Source organism: Dipodomys merriami, unplaced genomic scaffold (assembly GCF_024711535.1).
Source record: "Dipodomys merriami isolate MVZ:Mamm:240054 unplaced genomic scaffold, mDipMer1.0.p SCAF_6, whole genome shotgun sequence".
Taxonomy (NCBI): Eukaryota; Metazoa; Chordata; class Mammalia; order Rodentia; family Heteromyidae; genus Dipodomys; species Dipodomys merriami.
The window spans coordinates 58,572,224-58,590,291 of NW_027206179.1; the positions used below are offsets into that span (position 1 = coordinate 58,572,224).

The window sequence follows — 18,068 nt, forward strand, 5'->3', positions numbered from 1 at the left end:
TGAGTATTGTGGTTCAAAGCGAGCCAGTGAAGGAAAGTCTATAAAACTCTTATCTCCAATTAACCACCAGAAAACCAGAAATGGTGGCTCAACGTAGTAAAGTGCTAGATTCGAACTAAAAGAGTTCAGGGACAGTGCTCAGACCCCTGAGTTCAAGGCCCATGACTGACAAAAAAAAATAAAAGAGAGGGAGCTCAATTGAAGTGAGAATTATAAGGAAGATTAATCAGCATTGTACTTGGTGAAGCATTGCCCACATTTAGACATTGTTCTCAGAGAGCTGTATAATAGATTAAAAGTCTGAAACATGGGACTTTTTGAGTTTCCAAGGGTTTGTGGTGACTTAAATGGTATTTTATGAAAGATGACACATTGATGGTGGATATTGAAATTTACTATATACTTGGACTTAGTACCAGAAAAACTGCCAGCTGCCACTTAGTTTTGAATAGATATGAGGTAACTGTAGGAAATGTTTGGTTGATTTGGAATATTGGTGTGTTGGGCTCTCTGTCAAACACTAAATTATGCCAAATTACATTCACACATTGTCACATCACTCCTATCTATTGCCATTCATAAGCTAGAGATGATTTCTGCCAAGTTTTTTTTCCTCCAACTATAATATGATTCTTATTAAGTGTTATGTGGGCTGCTTTATCCTGCCAGAAATATTTGTGAGTCACTCTTTGGGTGGAAAGAGAGACAGTAGCTCAAACAAAAGAATTCAAATGGAAATGTTGGAGAGTTGGGATGTTGAAAATATTTTTGTTGAAAATATTTTTCTCAGGTATCAGAAATAAAGCTATTTCTGTGGGATTAGTGAACTCACTGCCTCCCTGAATTCACTGGTGCCACAAGCTGGTGATTTTAGTTTTCAGAAACTACTTAATATCACCACAACATCACCCCTTCCTGATGTCATCATCATATGTCCTTTCCCTTACTTTTCTGATATTTCTATGAGCCCACCTTTCTTTGCACTATAATCAATAGCATTAGGCTCAATCGCATGCTTCTCCCCCGTGTGTGAGGTGCCATTCCTCATCACAGTTGATCAAACAATTGCCTCTCTGTTTTATCTGTGGACTCTTGCTCCCCATCCCAGCATCTTGGAGATTGTTGGGGACATAGAATAAGTGCTATTGGGGTTTCTATTTGCACTTTGATTGCCTAGTTTGCCTAGGCAATGCACATTCTTTGACTGGCATCATATCTTTGCCGGTTTGGGTTACTCGTTTTCTTGAAATATTTGGCGCTGTGTAGTTTTTAACAAGATTCTTCCTTCTTATTACTTCATTATTAGCTAGCTGGTGGTTATTCTAAATGTTCCCTGTGCTTTCTGAATCCAAATAATGTAGAAGAATTTTAGTAGTTTGCACACCTAGTACACATAAACCCAAATACATACTTTATAGAAGGATGCAAATCACAATTGATGATGACATTTTTGTCAGGCAAGGAGCATAAGTAACATGTGGAGTGTCTTTGATAAACAACTGTAAGTCTAAGCCGGGTGCTGGTGGCTCATGCCTGTAATCCTAGCTACTCAGGAGGCTGAGATCTGAGGATCGCGGTTCAAAGCCAGCCCGGGCAGGAGAAACCGTGAGACTCCTATCTCCAATAAACCACCAGAAAACCGGAAGTGGCGCTGTAGCTCAAGTGGTAGAGTGCTCGCCTTGAGCTGAAGAGCTGAGGGACAGCGCCCAGGCCCAGAGTTCAAGCCCCACGACCGACAAAAAAAAAAAAAAAAAAAAACTGTAAGTCTAGGCCTCTTTGCAATCTCACAAAGGACTAAATGGTATAACTTCCTGGTCATGATACCATGGACTAGAGAGAGCTAGTATTTAAGAGTTAGACAGTAGGCTGTGTTGGCTTTGAATGAGTAAGCTGGTACAGAGTATAAAACATATGAGTGAATAAGCTGTTGGTTGGAAAACATTTTCTATATTCAGGAAATGGAACATTGAGCCTATAGCCATAGCTGTAGGTATGGCTCAAGTGGTAGAGTACCTACTTAGCAAGCAAGAGGCCCTGAATTCAAACACTGGCACTGCCAAAACAAAAATAGGAAAATATGGAGTTTAGACTCAACCTCTATTTGTATATATGTCATACTTTATGTAAGTTGAGTATTGATACTCCACTTATAGAGAGAACTTTTAAATTCTCATATTTATTATGTAAAACATACACTAACGTGAATAGTTTATCAGGCTATTGGATGTTTGGGAATCAGAAAGATTACCTGTGTCAGAATTCTGTAACAAGAGGGATTTTTCTTTTACTCTAACTAGTTGGATGGGGTTCATCTGTTTAACTTCCCTCTGTCTGTGGTTGGGAACAAAGAATTACACTAAATCAGTCAGGATCTACTAGCTAGTCTTCTGTCACTTTCTCATAAAGCTGTGCAGTCTGGAGTTAATCTTTCCTGTAAAGGTGTTTTTCTTTTTCTTAGATTTTTCCTCCTGTATCTGGCAGCTGGCCCCTAGGCTCTTGCGGAGGTAAGTTTCCTGGAGGGACAAAGACCTTGATTTTATTTTCAGGCCCACTGTGATGATGTGATGGAATACTGGCTTATAAACTGCTTTTTGGCTTCTTGGGAGAAAGGTATGATTTCAATGCCAAGTTTCTGACATAAAGATTTCTCCATGCAGCAATAAAACGTTTTTGTATTACTATGTTAGGCTAATAGATGAGAAAAGGGAGTACTGCTAGACAGAGTGGAAGGAGAAAGTTTTTCACTTTAAAGACTTAAAGAATATATCCACATACAAAGGTATCATCATTACCCTGGGATGCAGCATTTAATTTTATTTGCTTATCATCAACAAATGAAACTGCATCTCCATAGCATTCATAGGTGGAGTTGAACGATGGACTTTACGTGATTTATCATCTGGTCTGGAGACATTATTTCAACAATTCCAAATACATAGAGTTGTCTTCCTGTAGAGGTAGAATTTGTTTAGAAAAACATCTAAATAAATTGTATATCACGTTATCTACCCCACTCAAATGGGGGACTAAATAAAAATTTAGCAGATTTTCTGATTATTAATAACCTAGTCTGAGAAAAATGAGACTAGACCTCATTCCTGTTTTATGCAGAGTTCTAGCACTATGTCTTTGATTGAACTAATTAAGTTGGCTAGAGGTCAAATTCAACATAAGAAAAATCAGATGGCCAGTCAAGTTCTCTCCATGGCCTTCCTTAACAATAGCACCCTCAATCTGTCTTCAGAGCATCAAATCAATTAAAGGATTGTTGCTCATTTTTTTTCCAGATATCTACTCAGTGGCCAATTCCAGGTATATTTTTATAATATAATTTATAATATAATCTAAGTTTAAAATTTTTATAAATCTCTTTTTCCTGCCATAGTCTTATTTTACCCTTTTCTTAAACCTGTAGGCCCCTAATATCCTCACCTGTTCTCAAGCTATCTCTAGATCTTTTCTCTAGAATTGCCTTTCAAACTATATCTGGATTATTTCAGCCTCCTCAAATAATTCCTTAATCCAGACTGATTTCTAATGTTGATTTACATTTCTTAATTTGCCTCTTGATTATATCTCCATACCTTGTTCTAAGCCCTAAGTCCTGATACTGCCCTTTTCACTGGTCTTTAGGTGTTTTGGATTATGTTGTGTATGTTTGTGTGTGTGTGTGAGAGAGAGGTGTCAGAGAGAATATAGGGACTTGATCTCAGGGCTAGGCACTGTCTCTTAGCTTTTTTTTCTCAAGGCTAGCACTCTACTACTTGAGCCATATAGCTGTACCACTGGATTTTTGGTGGTTAATTGGAGATAATAGTCTCATAACCTTTCCTACCTGAACTGACTTCAAACCACACTCTTCAGTTCTCAGCCTCCTGAGTAGCGGGATTACAGGAGTGAACACCAATACCCAGCAAATCTCTAGACTTTATTCCCCAGTAAAATTCATCATTACACCTAATATTGCCTTGCCCTCGGTTACTCGGGGAGGAGTTTGCTTTCTCAGTTCATCAGGATCCTCAAACCCTCCCCTGACTCCAGAACCTGGGGCTGGTGTTATAGGAGAGCTGTGTCCAGTGACTGGGAACTGGACTCTTCCTCTACAGACATACCCCGCAACCCAATATGTGCTTGTCTATTTTCCATTCTTTTAAAACCTCACTCCAATATAATCTGCTCCATGAAGTATCTCAGTTTTACCAATGTGCAGGTTTCCTCTCTCCTCTGGAGCACTTATAATCTGTCCTACTCTGTCAATAGTTACTGTTGTTGTTCATAACATGGCGATGTACAATCATGAAAAAATGAGTATTTATTTATAAACAGTTTGTCTTACCCTCCAAAGGATCTGTAACATATTGGGGGGCACAAGTCACATATATCTTCATATTCCTCACAGCCTATACCGCAGGGATTGCACAATTAACAGCATGATAATCACAACTGGATGGTTTCCCACACCATTTTTAAAGCAGAGTGATCATGGGAAGAAAGATAGACTCAATCTGAATACAGAGCTTGGAATTCCCTATCCCCATCCCTGTGTTTTATTCTGCAAATTAAAGGGCCATGCTGGCTGCATGGCTTCACAATGTGGCAAACACATATTTAAGTAAAAATGGCTAATATTTTGAAGAGCTATCCTGTGGATCTTTGTAAACTTCATCTATACAGTCAGATTTGAAAGGAAGAGGTGTAGAGATTGAAATGAAGCAACTGTTCGGAAAGAGTGAGTCAGTTTGAGGGCAGGGAGGTTGTTGCTGTCCATGGTTCTGACTCGTGTTACTGCAGAGAACAATTCATTTGGAGAGCAAACACTGTGGTTTGCAGGCCAAAATGATAATGGCACCACAACAATGATAATGCTGTGATCTAACAACTTTGAAAATACACTAAAACTTTAAATACTGACCACGATATATATGAGTGTCTGAGTCTATCTCTGATTCATGGTAGTGGATCTAAATTAGTACGTTTTAGTCTTTAAGATTTGTATAATATGCTGCTCTTTGTGTAAAAAGGGAGACTGTATACACATGTATATGTACACATGTATATAGCACACTATGTATACAGCATGTTTGTATACACTTTCATGATGTGGTTTTGATTAATTCACTTTATTATTCAACTGTTAGGTTGAATAATAAATTTTTCCTTATATTTTTACTGCTTTGTATTTTTTATTTTTATTTTTTGTTGGTTGTGGGGCTTGAACTCTGAGCCTGGGTACTGTCCCTCAGCTCTTCAGCTCAAGGCAAGTGCTCTACCACTTGAGGCCACAGCAACACTTCCGATTTTTCTTATGGTTAATTGGAGATGAGTCTCTCAGACTTTCCTGCTCCAGCTGGCTTTGAACCGTGATCCTCAGATCTCTCCCTCCTGAGTAGCTAGGATTACAGGTGTGAGCCATCGGTGTCCAACTTTAATGCTTTGTAATTTTTTTTAAAAAATCTCTATAATAAACCTGAACTGTTTCAAAATTTAAAAACAACTATTACCCATCACTCATCACAAAAAAATGTTCTGGCAAGCTCTTGGAGAAGTTAGAAGTAAGATTTTTATGTTGCTATAGTTCATTTGTTTACGCTTTTCTCTTTCTTGTTTTGTTGAAAGAAGGTCTTGCTATTCAGTCCAGGCTGGCCTTAACCTCACAACTATCCTACTTCAGCCTTCTGAGTGCTAAGATTTACAGGCAAGAACCAACATTTCCAATATAAATAAGTTTTGATTGTCATACAGTTGAAAAAAGAATAAAATGCAACATGGATTTATGAGAGTGTGATATCTGAATTTGTTATATTTATATATAAATTTATAAACTTATTTATAACTTTATCTGAATTTGTTATATTTAATATAAATAAAAGACAAAAATGCTAATATACTAGTGTCTTTTAGAAAGCCATGGGAAAGAAGCTCTGGGAAAATACTGGGGCCTTTAGCCTTATTCTAAAATCTCCAGGAAGAAAAACTAACGTAGAATCTATTAGAGTAGAATGAGCACAGGGTTCACAGCACAGCTTATGGAGAGAAGGAGAGTCAGCTGATCAGAACAATGAGCCTGGGACAGGTCATTGTGTCCTGCTGGTTTTGGTAATAGGGTTTGGTGGCTAGACTATAACTAGAGCTAGAATACTGATAAAAGTAGCCATGAAGGTTAGAGGAGCAAATTCCTTGAACTCTCAACTCTAAAGGAAAATTGCAAAGCCTATTATTCTGTAAATACATCAAGCTTGGTCTGTCAGAAATCAAAGCCTCATTTCTCCACTTACTCTCCTTCACTGCCATCCTGGCCACCTTGACTCAAAAACTCTTGATTTCTCTCATGTTTCTCTTTGCATTTTAAGTGATTTCAGCAGCCAGTTTGGTCAAATTCTCTCATTGTTTTTCATTATCTTCTCCCTCTAGTTCCTCTTGTAATCCCATGGTTTGGGTCTTTATTACATTTTTTACAGAGAAGAGTTGAGAAGTATAGCATGATGATGGAAATGCTGGGATGGCAGTCAGGTTCCTGGGATCATATTCCCAGTCCATTATTAAGGGCTGTGGGCAGGATCTCAGCAAGATACAGTCTCTCTGAGCATCTATTCTCTCTGTCTGTCTGTCTGTCTGTCTGTCTGTCTGTCTCTCTCTCTCTGTCTGTCTGTCTGTCTGTCTCTGTCTGTCTCTCTCTCTTTCTCTCTGTCTCTCTCCCTCTCTTCCTCTCTCCCTCCCTCCCTCTTTCTCTTTTTCTCTCTTTGATAATCCTAGGTGTTGAACTCAGGGCTTCCTTGCAAGGTACTCTACAACTTTAGCTTTTTCTGTGAAGATGGAGGTCTCGTTTTTTCTCTGTCTGGTCTAGCACCTAATTGTGATCCTTTCACCCTTAACTTCCCACATCGCTTGAGATAACAGATGCAGACCACTGTGCCTAGTGATTGGTAGAGATGGAGTCTCATGAACTTTATGCCTGGGTTGATCTTGGACCGCAGTCCTCCCCGTGTCAGCCTTATGAGTAACTAGGAGTACAGCACAACTCTTATCTTTTAAACAGAGACAAAGGCAGCCACTGCCTACTTTAAAAAAAAGTCTTTGCTTATATCTACTTCTCTTTATTTCTTCGGACAAATTTTTATTTAAAATCTATTTTATGAGCTAATATAGCTCTGCTTACATATTCACCTTTTTAGAGAGGTTTTTTTTTTAATTTTGTTTTTTGTTTGTTTGTTTGTTTTTGTTTTTTGTTTTTTGGGTCTGGTCATGGGGCCTGAACTCTGGGCCTGGGCATTGTCCTTCAGCTCAAGGCTAGCGCTCTACCACTTGAGCCACAGCGCCACTTCTGGCTTTTTTCTTTTTGCTTATGTGGTGCTGAGGAATCGAACCCAGAGCCTCATGCATGCAAGGCAAGCGCTCTACCACTGAGCCACCTTCCCAGCCCCTAGAGAGGGTTTTTTTTAACTACTCTTCACCAGAGCATTCTGATTTCTCTGTCCTTTTACTGTGCTTTATATTTTTTCCTGTATAATGACTATACTGTACTATTTTGTTTGCTCAGTTGGTTTTCTTTCTTTTTTTGCCGGCCATGGGTCTTGAACTCTGGGCCTGGGCTCTGTCCCTGAGCTCTTTAGCACAAGGCTTAACTCTACCACTTGAGCCACATTGCCACTTCTGGTTTTCTGGTGGTTTATTGGAGATAAGAGTCTCATGGACTTTCCTGCCTGGGCAGGAAATTTGTGGTTGGTTTTTTCCATATTATTGGCACTTATATTTGCGGGGAGGGGGGGCTTTTTTGTTTTCTGGACTTGATAAGTGCTCTAAAACTATTTCCTTTCTTTTCCAAATGTTTTATCCCCTACTTCATTCCTTTGAAAACAAGTTCATCCTTAAACCTCTGTAGGAGGATAACGTTGTTGTCATTGCTGAGCATAATGTCTTTCTTGGCATCTAAGATAGTTCTGTCATCAGATCAAGCAAGGAAATTCTCTCCTATAAGAAACATCAGGAAAGATGGAAGAGCAGTACTGAAGTTAAGTCCAGTGATGGGATACAAACAAATAAATAGGGTGTTTCTAGGGAGAAAAAGAAAAGATATGAATGTCAATGATACTTATGAAATCAAACAGCACTTTTGAGAGGTAGGGTTGGATTCCAAATCACTTGGGAGGCTGTGGATTCTAGAGAATAACAAGCTTTATTTCATTTTGCCAGTTTTGGGGCTTGAACCTAGAGCCTGGGTACTCTCTCTGAGCTTTTGTGCTCAAGGCTGTACTGCTTGAGCCACAGCTCCACTTTGGCTTTTTTGTGGTTAATTAAGAATCTCATGGAGATTCATGCTTGGGCTGACTTTGAACCTTCATAGTCATATCTCAGCCTCATGAATAGTTAGAATTACAGGCATGAGCCTCCAGGACTCTGCAAAAACCTTTAATTTTTTTCAAATTTTATTGTAAAGGTGATGTACAGAAGTGTTATAGTTACATAAGTCAGGTAATAGGTACATTTTTTTGGAACAGTGTCACCTACTCCCTCATTCTGTTTTTCTCCTCCTCCCCTCCACAAGTTATATAGGTTATTTCCAATATAGTGTTTAGTGAATATCACTGCTGAATTGGTTCACCCTTTGTCCCACCATTTCTTTGCTTCCCGTTCCCCTCCCCAAGTCAGATAGACTTATGTACAAGAGGGTTCAGAAATCAAATACAGTGACAAAAGGAAATAAACCAATGAAAAAAGAAAAAAAGATCCACAAAGAGTACAATTTTTAAAAAAAACTCTCTTACTTCCATTTCTTGGAGTTCATATCAATAAGCATAGTTTTATATGCTCATAGCACATAGTTATTGAAACCTTGTGATCCTCTCCTAAGAATATCCTCCCTTGGTCTCACTATGTGAATATTTAGAGTATTGTTTAGTTAATCATGTCTAAGAATAATTATTTGTCTTTTACTATCCATTGGGTTTACTTGTAGATTTATAGGCACATTCTAATTATTACAACAAACCATGCAGAGTGTGTTTCTTTGGTTGTGGCTTACTTCACTTAGTATAATTTTTTACAAATCTTTTCATTTCCTTACTAATGGGGCAATGTCATTCTTTCTGAGAGAAGCATAGAATCCTTTCTGAGAGAAGCATAGAATTATATATACTATCTTCTCAATCCATTAGTCCACTGAGGGGCATCTGGGTTGATTCTATATTTTAGCTATGATAAACAATGCTGCAATGAACATGGTTGTGCTGATGGCTTTCGTGTGGCCTGGTTTATTTGGCTAACTGCCAGTAGCGGGTTTGGTAGGTCATAGAGAAGCTCCATGTTTAGTCTTTTTTTTTTGGGGGGGGGGTCCAGTCGTGGGGCCTGAACTCTGGGCCTGGGTGCTATTTCTCAGCTCTTCAGCTCAAGGCTAGCGCTCTACCACTTGAGCCATAGCACTACTTCCAGCTTTTTTCTTTTTGCTTATGTGGTGCTGAGGAATCGAACCCAGGGTTTCGTGCATGCAAGGCAAGCACTCTACCACTGAGCCACCTTCCCAGCCCCATGTTTAGTCTTTTAAGGAACCCCATACTGTTTTCCAGAGTGGTTAAACAAGTTTACATTCCCACCAATAGTGTAGTAGCCTTTCCTTTTGGCTACATCCCTACCAGCATCTGTTATTGTTAGTTTTCTGCTAATGGCCATTCTAACTGGGCTGAGGTATTTTGATTTTCATTTCTTTTATGGCCAGAAATGTTGAACATCTTTTCATGTGTCTATTGGCCATTCTTCAGAGAAGTCTCTCTTTAACTCTTTAGCCCATTTATGAGTTAGGTTGTTGTTTCCTTGAGGATTTGTTTTTGGGAAGTTTATCTCTGTGAGTTCTGAGTATATTTTAGATAGGAGGCCCTTGTCTGATGCATGGCTATAAAGATCTCAGATTCTGTGGGCTCTCTCTTTTTTTTTTTTTTTTTTTTGGTCGGTCGTGGGGCTTGAATTCTGGGCTTGGGCACTGTCCTTGAGCTCTTCAGCTCAAGGTGAGTTCTCTACCGCTTGAGCCAGAGCACCACTTCCGGTTTTCTAGTGGTTTATTGGAGATAAGAGTCTCACAGACTTTTCTGCCCAGGCTGGCTTTGAACTGAGATCCTCAGATCTCAGCCTCCTGAGTAGCTAGGATTACAGGCGTGAGCCACCGGCACCCGGCTCTGTGAGCTTTATTGCTATGTTATTTTCCATGTAGAAACTCTTCATTTTGATGCAATCCCATGTATCTAGTCTTTTTTTGATTTGTTGTGATTCTGGATCTTAGGAAGTTTCTACCTGTGCCAAGGAGCCCTAGCATTTCTTCTATTCCTTCCTGTAATCTTTTCAAGGTGTTTGGTCTTAATTGAGGTCTATGATCCATTTGGAATTGATTCTGGTGCAGGATGATGCATAAGGATCTAATTTCAGTTATCTGCATGTGTATAGCCAATTCTGCCAACATCATTTGTTGAAGATGCTGTCTTTCTTCCATCCTGTGTTTTGGGCTCCTTTGTCAAAGATTAGGTGGCTATAGATTGAAATTAAAGCAGAGGTAGGGAAATGGATAAAGCTCCCATCTCCTGGATTGGAAGGATTAACATTGTAAAAATGGAAATACTGCCCAAATCTATCTACAAATTCAATTGAATGCCCATCAAAATCCCAACAACGTTCTTCAATGATGTAGAAGAAGAAATCCAAAAATGACATGATCTTGTATTTAAAGAATCCCATGGACTCCACTCCCAAATTACTCAAGCTGATTCAAAACTTTGGCAAAGTAGCAGGGTCTAAAATTAACCCTCAAAAATCAATGGCTTTTCTGTATGCCAACAATAAGAAGAGGGTGGCTGAAATCAGGAAAGCAACTCCATTTGTAATAGCCCCACAAAAAAATCAAATACATAGGAATTAACTTAACCAAAGAAGTGAAGGACCTCTATGATGAAAACTTTGAAAACCTGAGAAAGGAAATCAAAACAGAACTTAGAAAGTGTATATGCAAACCATATACACTTCTCTAATTCGGGGAGGGGAAGGGAAAAAAGAAAATGCTTAAATAGGGATATAGGTTGACCCATTGTAACAATGAGATATACAAGACACTATGTTGAAAATGAACTTTACAACCTTGGGCTGGGGAGGTGGTTATAGGGAGGAGGAAGGGGTTGGGGAGGTGGGGAGGAAGGGATGGTAGGGGAAAAACAAAGGAGGGGGTAACAATGCTCAATAGGAAATGTACTTATTACTCATGTAACTGCAACCCCTCTGTATAGTATCTTTACAATAAAAATATATAATAAAAAAGAAGAAAATCCAAAAATTCATATGGAATAGCAGAAGACCCCGAATAGCAAAAACAATCCTTAGCAAGAAGAACAGTGCTGGAGGAATATCAATTCCAGGCTTCAAACTCTATTACAAAGCTGTAGTAATAAAAATAGCTCGGTACTGGCACAAGAACAGGCCTGAGAACAACCTTTAATTCTTAAGGAGGTAATTTGATTTTCATTAAAAGACTTTTCCTTTCTACATGTCTTCTGCATCTCTTTCTGGGCAGATTCATTCTCTTCCAGGGTTCTTCTATTATTATCCTTATTAACTAGTAAACAAAGATCTCCAGATAGCTATCACTGTAATAAGGAAAGCATTGAAATTAAAGAAGTTGCTACTAGGAAAAAAGAAGGCATTGTACTTTTTGTCCAAAGAAAGGTGAGGCTGAACAGTACTCCTTAGTGTTTACTCTCAACCTGACTTTGATTTTCCATTGTGATAAAGCATGCTACCATTCTTCTGCTGAAATCTATGTAATTTTAAAGGAAAAATCAGGGCCATGTGTTGTCTGAGACTTAGAAAATGAATGAACATAATAAAGAGAAGAAAGGATCTTCCACAACTGTGTATGAACAAAGGAGAGTGAAGAAGTAATTAGGATTTGAAGACTATGCAGAAGTTTCATACAGAAATCTCACTGAAAGTATGAAAATGTTTGAGCAGAGAGCTGATTATTATGGGATGACAGGTGAGGATTGAGGATTGAGGATTCACTGGTGCTTTTTATTCTGATATTTTGAAGCAATATTTTATTCTGATGTGATTCTGCATAGGAAATTGATCCCAAGGTAGTCAAAACTCCTTACCGTTGATGCCACTATAAGCTTGAAAGATTAGGAAGGGCTGGGCACCGGTGGTTCACACATGTAGTCCTAGCTACTCAGGAGGCTGAGATCTGAGGATCGCAGTTCAAAGCCTTCCTGGGAAGGAAAGTCTGAGAGACTCTTGTCTCCAATTAACCATCAGAAAACTAGAGATGGTGCTATGGCTTAAGTGGTAGAGACATTGCCTTGAGCTGAAGAGCTGAGGGACAGTGCCCAGACACAGAGTTCAAGCCCCATGACCGACAAAAATATAAAGATTAGTAAGGAAGGAATGGATCAGAATGGTTAGATTCTGAGTGCTTTACATTTTCCTCCATTTCTACATTTCTTAAATGTTTATTTATTAATTTTGTAATAACTAGTATGAAAAGAAATGGGTTATGTGTTCCCTTTAAGGTATTATCTATCTTTGGGGTAGAGTAACAGGGTTTGCCTCTAGCATCTTCTCTTTTGGACTAAGTTATTATCATCCTCATGGATGACTTGGGAGCAAGTCCCTGGATTGGCAAAATAACCTTAACTGATATTCCCTCTAGTCAGTGGTTCTGATCTGGTCCACTAGGCCACCAGAGAATGAGAATAGAAGGCCTGCCCTCAAGGCCCTCTAAATCCTCAGAGCTGGACACAGTTCCTGAAAGTAAGAAGACATTCAGTAAATAGAGAAATGAAGTGAATTGGGTTAATCACAAGGGACACTGATGGAAGATCTTGTGCAGCAGTGAAAAATCCCATAATATGAAGGAAAACTAAACCTCATGCATAATGGAGGAAGGGATTAACTTAATCCTTGGCTATAAAAGGAAAGCATATTTTAAAAATGAATGAAATAATGGGGCCTAATCCTCCTGTGTCAAGACTGCTGGGTTGGGTAGATGGGTAGATTTTGTTACATGATAAGGGACTGGCATTGGGATTCTTAAGGGTTGTCAAGCAAATTAGGATTTTATCATCTTCTGGTTTTGATTGGCATTCAATGAGTTAGAAGCAATATTAAAATTAAATTCTTCCTGACTCTCACTGTCATGTTTAATTTCTGCTATATCATGATCAGTATTCAGGTCCACCAAGAAATTTGTATCCATCATCAGTGAACTGATCAGATTAGTATGCTGTGTGCATGTGTGTGTGTTGAGATTTCTATTCAGCAATGTTCCCAGTTGAGTTTGCTTCCTTCATGTAGTTTCTTAGTATAAGAAAATAGTTGAGATTGACTAAAAAGTTCATTTTGCTGTTCCCTAAAGCTAATTATTTTAGAAATATTATTAAAGATATGTGAATCTACTGATAAGATATATTTTAATTTAATAATAAAAATAAAGTAATCAATGCTTTAAACAGTATAGTAAGCAATTTTAAACTAGCAAATACCAGCTTGCTTAAACTGATTGACAAAATTTCAAAGAATCTTCCCACTAAAATTGTGGGTTTGATGGAAAGTTATTTTTAGAACTCAATAGTCTGTACAAACCATGGCTTCTCCCCACAAAAAAAACCCAGTCATTAATTACTTATCAGTACTCTGTTGTAGCCAGTACTACTATGGTAGCCAGCCATATTTTAGTAAATGATTTTAATCATAATATATTAGAATTTTAATAATTTATTTTTCAATCATTACACTATTATTGCCACTTTGGTACCTTTTCTTAACCAACTTCTTAAGTACATATATATATATATATATATATATATATATATATATATATATATTATTGTGAGAATACCATACAGAGGAGTTACAATTACATGGGCAAGATAACGAGTACTTTTCTTATCAAGCATTGTTGCCTCCTCTTTGTTTCCCCTTCCCATCCTTTCTCATACTCCCCCCTCCCCCCCATCCTCCCCCCTACCACCAAAGTTGTAAAGTTCGTTTTTCGACATAACGATTTGTACATCTCATTGTTGTAATGGGTCCACCTATATCCCTAGTTAAACGATTTGTTTTTTCCCTTCCCCTCCACAAATTATACCAACATCAAATACAGTGAAAGCATGGGTTATACCGTGGGAGAGGGACATACAAAGCAACATAGAAATCATCTTATAAATATGTTAGAAGCAATTGCATGAAAGGAAAAAAAAACAAAAAACATTTGAATACTTATCTTGGGGTTCATAAGTATATTTTAAAAAATACTTCTAAGAAATCACAAAGATTGTTTCTAAGGAAATACATTATAAAATGGAATAATCTAGTACTATTTTGGACATTTTTAACTTAAAAACTTTTTTAGAGATAAAGTCTGATATGCACATTATATGAAATAGAAGAGATAATTAAGGTAATAGGTATTAAAAGTTATAAATTTTAGAATGGTTATTGGAAGAGGTATGTGAGACCACTTGGGGATCTTGGGAGCTGGTAGAATACTTGGAGGATTAAAAAGTAGGATAGACAAAGTATCAAAAATTCATTTTGTGTTTTTGTTTGTATGCTGAGGCTTGAACTCAGGGCCTGGGCTTTAGCTCTTAGCTTTTTCTCAAGACTGGTTCTCTATTATTTGAGTCATACCTCTACTTTTGGCTTTAGTTAATTGGAGATAAAAGTCTTATAGACTTCCCTGTCTGGGCCAGCTTTGGACTATGATCCTAAGATAGTAGCCTCCTGAGTAGCTAGGATTACAGGTGTGAGCCACCGAATGTATCTCTGTAAACAGTCAGATTCTCCCAGTGTATAAATAGCACTTGAAAATTTGTTTGATTCTTCCAGACATGCAACTACTGTTAACTATTAGTTTGGTGATAGCTTGACTAATTCTTAGAAAATAATCAGAATATGCCCAGGCTTCTCAAGCAGTAATATTTTCCTGAAATGAGGAGGTACAATACAAAACAATCTAAAATAATTCAGACTGCAACCCAGAATTTGACAATCCGAACAACAAAGGCCTTTTTTCTCTGCCAGTTCATTTCATTTTGTTAGGCCTGCTTTTTTTTTTTTCTGGAAAGTGGTATGGAAGAGAAGATGGAAATGCACAGAGGTTTGTGAGTTAACGTTTAAAGGGACATGGAAGAGGCATGGGAGAAGTGAGGAGGAACAGAAAATAACTATCAACCCGACATTATAGGTGAAGGTACCCCCAGTATCTCTACTCCAAACCCAACCATCTTGGTGAGTAGATTTACAAAGCCGAGCTATTTTTCAGACTAGGAAACAGACTGAGTCCAAAGAACTTTGATTTCTCAAAGGTTTGACACTTCCACTTACAAATGCTCAAGAGGAAGACAGTTGTAAACTTGAATCCTACAAAGGACCTCGGTCATTTTTTACTGGAAAAGAGAGGCTGGATTCCCAGTACATACTGCTCCTAACTGGAAAAGTTTCTCATTCTCAGCTTCCTGCTATTCTTAAGGTCTTGTGCTTGGAGGTCAGTGAATTGAATGTACAACCTTATTTGATAAAAGTCAGCAAATTCCCTGGAAATTATGCTTGAGTTGAGTGAAAGCTTGATAAATTGGCTTAAAATTTTACCACTGGATAGAAAGCACAAGACTGAAAATATACCATCTTTATGAACAGTGGAATATTTTAACATCAGAAAGCTGAAATGTAATCTATCTCATATAAAGAAAAGGAAATATAAACAGAATTGCTGTGCATAAAGTGATACTATCTTCAGGCCCCTACTAAGATATGTTATTGAGTCAATTTTTTAGTTATTTCTTTCTAGGGCTAAAATTTAAACTATTGTCAATCACAGAAATATTGCATCCTTAGTTTCTTCTTTTAGCCATATTCAGGGCTGGGTATATCAACTAGTTCCAGCTTGGCTCCATAACTATTTTTAACTAATACTACAAAAATTTAATGTAAATGTACAAAAATTGTGTAAATTTATTCTGTGTATTTTTCTGTGTGTGTGTAATACAGTATTGTGGGCCATTGTGGAATAATTCAGTCAAGCTAAAAAAGGTTGTTTCTGTTATATAAAAATATCTCTAAGCTGGGTGCCAGTGGCACACGCCTGTAATCCTAGCTACTCAGGAGGCTGAGATCTGAGGATCTTGGCTCAAAGCCAGCGCAGGCAGGAAAATCCATGAGACTCTTACCTCCACTAAACTACTAGAAAACCGGAAGTGGCGCTGTGGCTCAAGTGGTAGAGCGCTTGCCTTGAGCTGAAGAGTACAAGTACAGCGCCCAGGGCCAGAGTTCAAGCCCCATGACTGACAAAAAAAAAAAAAAAACTCTAATTGTAGGGTCATACCAATTTAAATTTTGGGCAAATAATAATATGCAATATTAGAATACTGAGTTCAGCATCATTTTGCCAGTAACATCTTTATGAGACACCCTCACAACTTTAGAGTTTTTGTTTTTAGTTAAATTACATTTAAATTCAATTGAGTTAAAGATTTTTTTCTCCAGATCAGTCTTGGAAGATAGATAGAAGGGCAGTGTATATATGCAACATACTAACCCTGTCTGTACAACACCAGAAACACAACATTTTACCAAGAAAACTGACAAAAAATAAATTGAAAAGTTTGTTTTAAGTCAGTATTTGCCTCCTTGGTTTTCAGCTTTAGAAGAAAGTAGTGCTAGTGGAAAAAAAATCACTGATGTTCCCACATTTTGAAGAGCGTGAATTTTATTCCTCAATTTGCTTTTTATACCAGAGGCCAGCTGCTGCCTTTTGGAAGAAGGAAGCATTTCAGCCAGAATTTTCTGCAGCTCAGTATAGCTTGAGTGGAGGAAGAACTCCTACCAGACTATGTCCTTTGCTGTTCACAGATTTTGTTCAGAGGATCTGGCAATGGGTTGTGATTTCACACTTCAGAAATATGTGGTGGCCAAGAGTTATTTCTGGAGTGTTTTTTTCTAAAGGTTTATCAGCTTTTTGAGGTTCTCTGTGTTTCTGAATCTATTCCCTAGTCATTCCTCACCTGATATGAGATATTTATATTGTTTCTCACTAACTCTCTTTCAAAGTCAAAGCTCCATTTTCAACAGGAAAGGGCAAGAAGAATGTTAGATGTGAATTCTGCACAGATTGCTTTCTCAAAAGAATGATTTAGATCATTGGCTTTACAATTAGAAAAAAAAACTTCAATTGAGTCTTGAGCCTCTCAGCTCCAAGAAAGTTGCAAATTCTTCCTTTTGTCCTATACCTCATTTTCCTTATCTGCAATAGGAAAAAGAAAAGTAGTGCTTAATGTGGAGACATGAATTGTTCTTGATATTAAAGGTGGAGACTTTGTGCTGTGCATTTAATAAAATATGAATAAATGAGAGAAGTTGTTATCATGGTTACATTTATGCAAACCCTGCCAGCACCTGTATGTATAGAGAACCACCAAATGTGTTCTTCTGAAAGATCAATTGTGCATAATTTGCTTAGCAAACATACCAGAAAAGCCTCTAAAACTGTGTTTCATTGAAACATAAGAAGCTATATGAACCAAGAATTGCCAAGTCCTCGAAAAAAGATTGTTTAAACTTCATTTAAGTAATTGTACAAATAGGTTCCAATCCAACATATCAACTTATGATTACAATACATCTTGATCAATGTCTGCCCTTCCATTAATCCCTCCTATTCTGTTCCTCCACTCAAACACCTTGACTCACCTCGTTCTACTTTCACATATATACCTTGAATGTTTTGATTTTATTGGCCCAGGCTTTTTCTCTCCATTCCTTGTCCTGTCTCTCTTTAGTCTTTCCCCTTCCTAACATCACATGTTTCAGCTTCCTGGTGTTTATTATGGTAAACTGTGTGTTAGTTATTCAAAAGAGTTATACCATTGCAATCCTCCCATGTGAATACCATACTTTAGACAATATGTTTATATACATATATACTTATAAATATTTATATGTATACACACATGCATATAACCTTGTATATGTTCTATGTGTTCTGTGATCTTGACTTAAAGATAAAGTACTTTAGCTCCTCTGGCACCCCACGCCTCGCCTCACTT

At 37.8% G+C, this 18,068-nt stretch overlaps 1 protein-coding gene across 4 annotated transcripts in view; it reads left to right on the plus strand.

Moving 5' to 3' along the window:
- Nucleotides 1-18,068, plus strand: part of Dclk1 (doublecortin like kinase 1) — a 348,060-nt gene that overhangs the window by 68,266 nt on the left and 261,726 nt on the right. The gene's annotated exons all lie outside the window — the stretch shown is intronic.